We start from the raw sequence: 6,000 nt of genomic DNA on the forward strand, positions 1-6,000 counted from the left end.
TTCAAAATCACAGAGCACCCCCCTTTCCTCTCTCTCTGACTGAACAATGTAGAAACACCAATGAACCTGACATTGTCTTCTTTCAGATGTGAGAGGAAACAAGATCATCCAGAAAAAGTCTGTGGACATGGGGAGGACATGCAAGCTCCACAGATAGTGGCACTGGCCCAGAATCCTTGAACAAAAACATTGAGAACCTGCTACACGCTTGTACATCGATGTTCACAGCTGCAGTATAACTGCCGAAAGGTAAAAACAACCTAAATGTCCGTCACCTGACAAATGAATAAAATGCAGCACTAACGTACAATCTAAGATTATTCAGTCACAAAAAGGGCAAAATGTTCATATATGCTACAATAGATGAACCCTGGAAGCATTATGCTAAGTAAAATAATCCACACACAAAAACACAAATATTGTGATTCCACTTGCATAAATTATCTAAAATAGGCAAGTTCAGAGAGACAGAAAGTAGATTAGAGGTTATCAGAGACTAGGGGAGGGAGTAAGTGGGAGAGTTATCACTCAATGGGTACAGAGTTTCTATCTGGGGTGATAATAAAGTTTATAAAAATAGTGGTGATGGGGACCTCCCTGGTGGCGCAAGCAGTTAAGACCCAACCTATGAAGCTGTCCACAGCCTCTGCAGCGGAGTTTGATCCTCAGCCAGGGAACTACCCACATGATGCAGCAGACCTTTCCTGTTGCGCCCGCTGCTCCCCTCAGCAGTGTATTTCAGTCAATCTGCCTGTTCTGTTCCCCTCTTTGTCTCTGATGAATCCTCTCAGCCTCCCACACATCTGGCCTGTACCCCGGTTCTTGTATGCATGAATAAATAAATCTTTTTTAAAAATAAAATAAAATTCATAGCAATTATCTTTCAAGTAAATTGCTGCTAACAAATTTCTGTAAAGTGAAACTGGGTTATCGGAGCATTTCTTCTCAAACAACTCTTCAAAAAATGCTTTCCCAGGGTCTCCCTGGTGGTGCAAGGGGTTAAGTCCCAGCACTACGATGCTATACCCAGCTACTGCAGCACCGAGTTTGATCCCCAGCAAAGGAAGTGACCCACAAGGCTCAGCAGACCTCTCCTGCCTCTCCTGCTCTTCCCCTCAGCAGTGTATTTCAGTGGATCCACCTGTTCTGCTCCCCACTCTGTCTCTGGTGAATCCTCTCACCCTGCACCTCTGACTTGTCCCCCAGCTCTTGTATGCATAAATTAATAAATCTTAAAAAAAAAATGCTTTCCCTTAGACATGCACAAAAATCATTTGATCATCATCTATTTAAGCCAGGGGTTAAGCCAATTTTATGTTAATTATACCACAGCAGTCATCAAGAGTATTACAGTATTTACTAACTTACCGTTTCCAATAAAAGAATGTAATAAATGGTAGAATTAGGTAGGATGCAACAGCAAACAGTCACAACTAATAACAGAAAAGGTTAAAAGTGTTTGGTAATTTTTCAGTGTTTTACTTACTGCTTCTTACTGGTGAAATCATCCTGGAGCAGAGACCTTATTTTTTAGATTTTATGTTTCAGAACACACCATCACCATCATCTATGATCATCAAAATTGACAGAACATAGTTGTATAAGTTAAGCTGTTCCTCCTACCTAAGATTACTTTTCCCAGGAAGAAACCACTCATAAAAAAACTAAAATTCTTTCTTTTTTAAAAAAGATTTATTTTTATTTATTTACGCAAATAAGAATGGGGGCGCAGGCTAGAGATGCAGGGGGTGATAGGATTCACCAGAGACAGAGTGGGGAGCAGAACAGGCAGACTGAAATACATTGCTGAGGGGAGCAGCGGGCAACACAGGAGAGATCCGCAGCACCATGTGGGTCAGCTCCCTGGCCAGGGATAGAACTCATGCTGTAGTGGCTGCCAATAGCGTCATAGTGCTGAGACTTAACCCCTTGTGCCACCAGGGAGGCCCCCTAAAACTCTTTCTTAATAAGACTTGTGCTCCACGAAAAAGAATTCCAAAAAGCCTACATATTACTAACAAAGTCTTGGCAGTCATATTTTTAAAAGCCAAATTGTTGGACTTGTGTGGCACTGGGAATTCCACAGGCTCTGCCTGGCCCAACCTATCTCAGTGCCAAGCTCAACTCCTATAACCCCATAAGAGCTTCCATATGATCCAGCAATTCCACTCCTAGGTATTTACCCAAAGGACACAGAAACATCAATTCCAAAGAACACCTGCACCCCTATGTTTATAACAGCACAATTTACAATAGCTAAGCTTTGGAAACAACCCAAATGCCCAAAAATAGATGACTGGATCAAGAACATGTGGTACATACACACAATGGAATATTACTCAGCATTCAAAAAAGATAAACACATGCCATTTGCAGCAACATGGATGGAGCTGGAAGGGATCATGCTCAGCGAAATAAGCCAGAAAGAAAAAGAAAAATACCAGATGGTCTCACTCATAACAGTAATCTAGAAAACCTAAATAAGGGACCAGGAAAAAGAATAACTATAAGAAAGAAAAAAAATCAAAATCAACAAAACAACTATGAACCAGAGACACAATTGGGGGGGGGAGTCGGGGAAAGGAGGGATTGGGGTCAAAATCAGGGGGTAGCAATTGTACGGGGACTATAAAAATAAATAAAAGTGAAGGGAAAAAAAAAAAAGAGTACCCAAACCTTAGGTTCTTCTGTGATGGGATGATGCAGGTACCTCTGAGAAGAGATACTAAATGCCTGTGATAGTAAATGCAAGGAAGTGGGGGGCAAAGCAAGATTGTTCAATTTCTAATCTATTTTGTATTCAAAACCCTGACTCCTTTTTATTTTTTTTAGAGAATTATTTACACATACAAGAACTGGGGTATAAGCCAGAGGTGGGGGGGGGGGGGGTGTTGGGGGAGAGGATTCACCAGAGACAGAGTAGGGATCCAGAACAGGCAGATCTTCTGAAATACACTGCTGAGGGGAGCAGTTGGTGAGGCAGGAGAGGTCGGCTGCACCATGTGGCTTGCTCCCTGGCCCGTGGGGGGATGTAACTCATGCTGCAGTGGCTGCTGATAGCCTGATAGCACTGTCTTTAACCCCTGTGCCACCAGGGAGGACCCTGACTCCTTTTTAAACTAATTAATAACTTAAAGAATCTTAACTCTGAGTTTTCCAAGCAATCTACAGGATGCAGTCGAAATTATTTGTGGTATTTTCAGATCTAGGTAATGAAGATAATGAAAAGCAAACATACAGAATACTTTTCCTGTACTTATAAATTAGTTTTACACCGTGGTGAAAGATTCTCAAAGTGCCACCCTAGGAGCATTACCTGGGAACTAGAAATGCAAATTACCGGGCCCCACCCAGGACCTGAGAAAGTCTGGGTGGGGCCTAGCAATTGTGTTTTAACAAGGCCTGCAGGAGATGCAGATGTGCGCTGTTGGAGTATGATGATAACCACCTTGTGGGTTAAGAGTTCCAATGCCTAGGTTCAATCTAGGAATCATGGTTTATTTACTGGGTAATGAGTGAATTACCCATCTTCTCTAGGCTTGTTCCTCGCCTGTAAAATGGATTTACGTGGTTGTTACGAAAATTAAATAAGAAAAACATACATTAATTAAGCACTTAAGAATGGTGACAGTAAAAAAACGTTCAAACATTAGCTGCAGTTAACTACTGTTTGCACTTACTGGTTGTAGACGGGAAGGGGTGGGGGGGAAAGACAAAAACGGAGAGGCTTAATCCCTACCCCATCAAGAGTTTAATACCTAGTGACTGGGCCAGACTCGTATACAGAAGGCAGAACCAAACACTCTAGAGGAAATAAAGACGCCTTTCTCCGAGGGGCAAAACAAGTTGACTGGGACACTGTAAGAAAAAACTAACAAATTCTGACCAAACAATCAAAGAAAGGCCTTAAAGAAGTGACTGCCTATGAGCAAGAGGGGACAAAAGTCATCCCAGCCTACACGGTGCGCCAAAATCCCAAGAAGCAGGCGCCACGAAAGCGTAAAGCCGAACACAGAAGCAGCTGAGGACCGAACAAAGCAAAAATATGGAGCAAAATCAATCATCCCAAATCATTGGCCACAGCCTTGGCAGACCAGGCCTCCTCCTGGCACCCCGCTGCACAGTCTCATTTGCAAACTAACTTCCCCTTTTTGCCTCCTGGACAGCCAGAGACTACTTTTAGGCGCTGTGGCTTATCAAGTTCGTTGCCCGCAACAAAGTTGCACGCTCACAAGTCAGAAGTCTGCACTGGCCCCACGTTCGCAGGCGTGCGCACTCCTCGGGCATGCCCGGCGTCTGCACGCGCTCGGGCTCCAGAGGGCAAACAGAGCTTCAGCAGAACCCCAAGCCTGCAGAAGCACACGGCGGAGGGGAGCGGGAAAAGTGCACAATTTTTCGTCGTCTTCCTCCCCAGTGACCCCGTCCGGGTGCCGGGCTCATCCACAAGGTTTATTTTCAGGGCCTGAAGGCAGAGGTTTTCCTTCCGGTCATTGTGTTTATTTCCCCAAAAAAACAGGCCTCGCGGGGCAGGCGCGGCGCCGGGCCCGGGACAAAGCCCACTCCGTGCTCCACCTGGGCGCGGGCAGCGGCGGGGAGGGGCGGCGGGCCCGGCCCGCTCGCCGGCCGCAGTTACCAGGCAGCGCGGCCCCGCCCCCGCGGCCCGCCGGCCAATCCCGCGCGTCTGCTACCCGGGCGCACGAGCCCCAGAGACACAGAGCGAGCGCGACCCCACGGCTCGGGCCTGGCATCGCGCGCGCACCCACACCCGCCCGAGCCGGCCAATCAGCAGCCGGGGCATGCGCAGCCCGCAGGCTCGCTCGCTCGCGCGCCGGCCTCACGCGTGAGCCCCCCCCACGCAGCGCCGGCGCGCGCGCCCCTCCCCCACGCGCACAGGCGCGCGCGTGCAACTGTCGTCCCCCGCGACCGCGTCTGCTCCCGCCCCACCCCCAACGCCGGCAGGCCTGGAGGTGGGGGGGGGCCCGGGGGCCCCGACCCCGCCGCCGCCTGCCCCCAGAACCCCAGTGCGCGTAGGCCCCTGAGGAGAAGGGTCTCAATAAAAAATGCGTTCTCTAGAGGGCCCCGGGAGGGGGGCGCGGGGGGACAGGGCGCGAGGGACTCACCCGAGTGCAACCGCCTCCAGGCAGCGCCGGGGCGGGGGATGCCGAAGGGAAGCGAGTGTGGGCCGCGCGCGAGCGGCGGCGGCGGCGGAGCAGCCCCGGGCTGAGGAGAGCTGGCTAGCGGACGGGAGGTGAGAGGGCGAGGGGCCCGTGCGTCTCGGCCGAGCTCCTGTCACCGCCGCATGGCCGCCCCGGCAGGGCCTCGCTCAGCTCCTAGATTCGATCACAGGGGACCGAGGGAGAGGCCGGGGTAACCGCGGCAGGCAGGCGGCCACGGCTAGAGAGCGCGTGCGGGGAAGCGGGGGGGCGATCCGTGGCCCCTTTTCTCTGCTCTCCCAGCTCCACTCTCACCCTCCTCCTCTTTTTTTTTTTTTTTTTTTTTTTTGTTCCTCGAAGGCGCGCTGCGCGTGCGCAGCCGCAGCGCCGCCCAGCGGGAATTGTAGTTTCTGATTCGTCCCCACCAACGCGTCGGCGGGAGCAGTAGACTACGATTCCCAGGAAGCCTCGCGCCGTCGAGCCCCGAGCCCGAGGACGCGGCGAGTGCGGCGCCCGGCCCTCTCCAGCAAGGACTGTCAATGGAGGAGCGGGTGGTGGGAGCAAGAACATGGCTGCACCTGGGGCCTGCGCGGCCGCAGGGTGGGGGAGGGGAGCTGGGGCGCGGTGGGGAAAATCTAGGCCGGTGGTGATCCAGCCGGCTCCCTGCAGCGCTCCAGCCCGTCTCGGAACGGCCCGTGGCGCGCCCTTTATTTTGCATCCGAGAATCCCTGCAAATTGCGAGGCCGAAACGCGGCACAGCCCGGTGAGCCCCGAGGCCGAACATGCCGCCCTCGGTGCTCCGCCAGGGACTTCCCCCGCCCGGCACCACCCTCCGGGACACAAAGAA

General features: G+C 51.1%; 1 protein-coding gene across 6 annotated transcripts in view; it reads right to left on the reverse strand.

Moving 5' to 3' along the window:
* Nucleotides 1–5,470, reverse strand: part of GTF2I (general transcription factor IIi) — an 86,167-nt gene extending 80,697 nt beyond the window's left edge. For all 6 annotated transcript variants that reach the window (XM_054693603.1, XM_054693600.1, XM_054693602.1 and 3 more), the window contains exon 1: nucleotides 5,121–5,470. The gene's annotated coding sequence lies outside the window, so the exon portion shown is untranslated. The remainder of the gene's footprint in view (nucleotides 1–5,120) is intronic.
* Between the last annotated feature and the right edge of the window lie 530 nt (nucleotides 5,471–6,000).

Source organism: Talpa occidentalis, unplaced genomic scaffold (genome assembly GCF_014898055.3).
Source record: "Talpa occidentalis isolate TD23 unplaced genomic scaffold, MPIMG_talOcc4v2.1 talOcc4.12, whole genome shotgun sequence".
Taxonomy (NCBI): domain Eukaryota; kingdom Metazoa; phylum Chordata; class Mammalia; order Eulipotyphla; family Talpidae; genus Talpa; species Talpa occidentalis.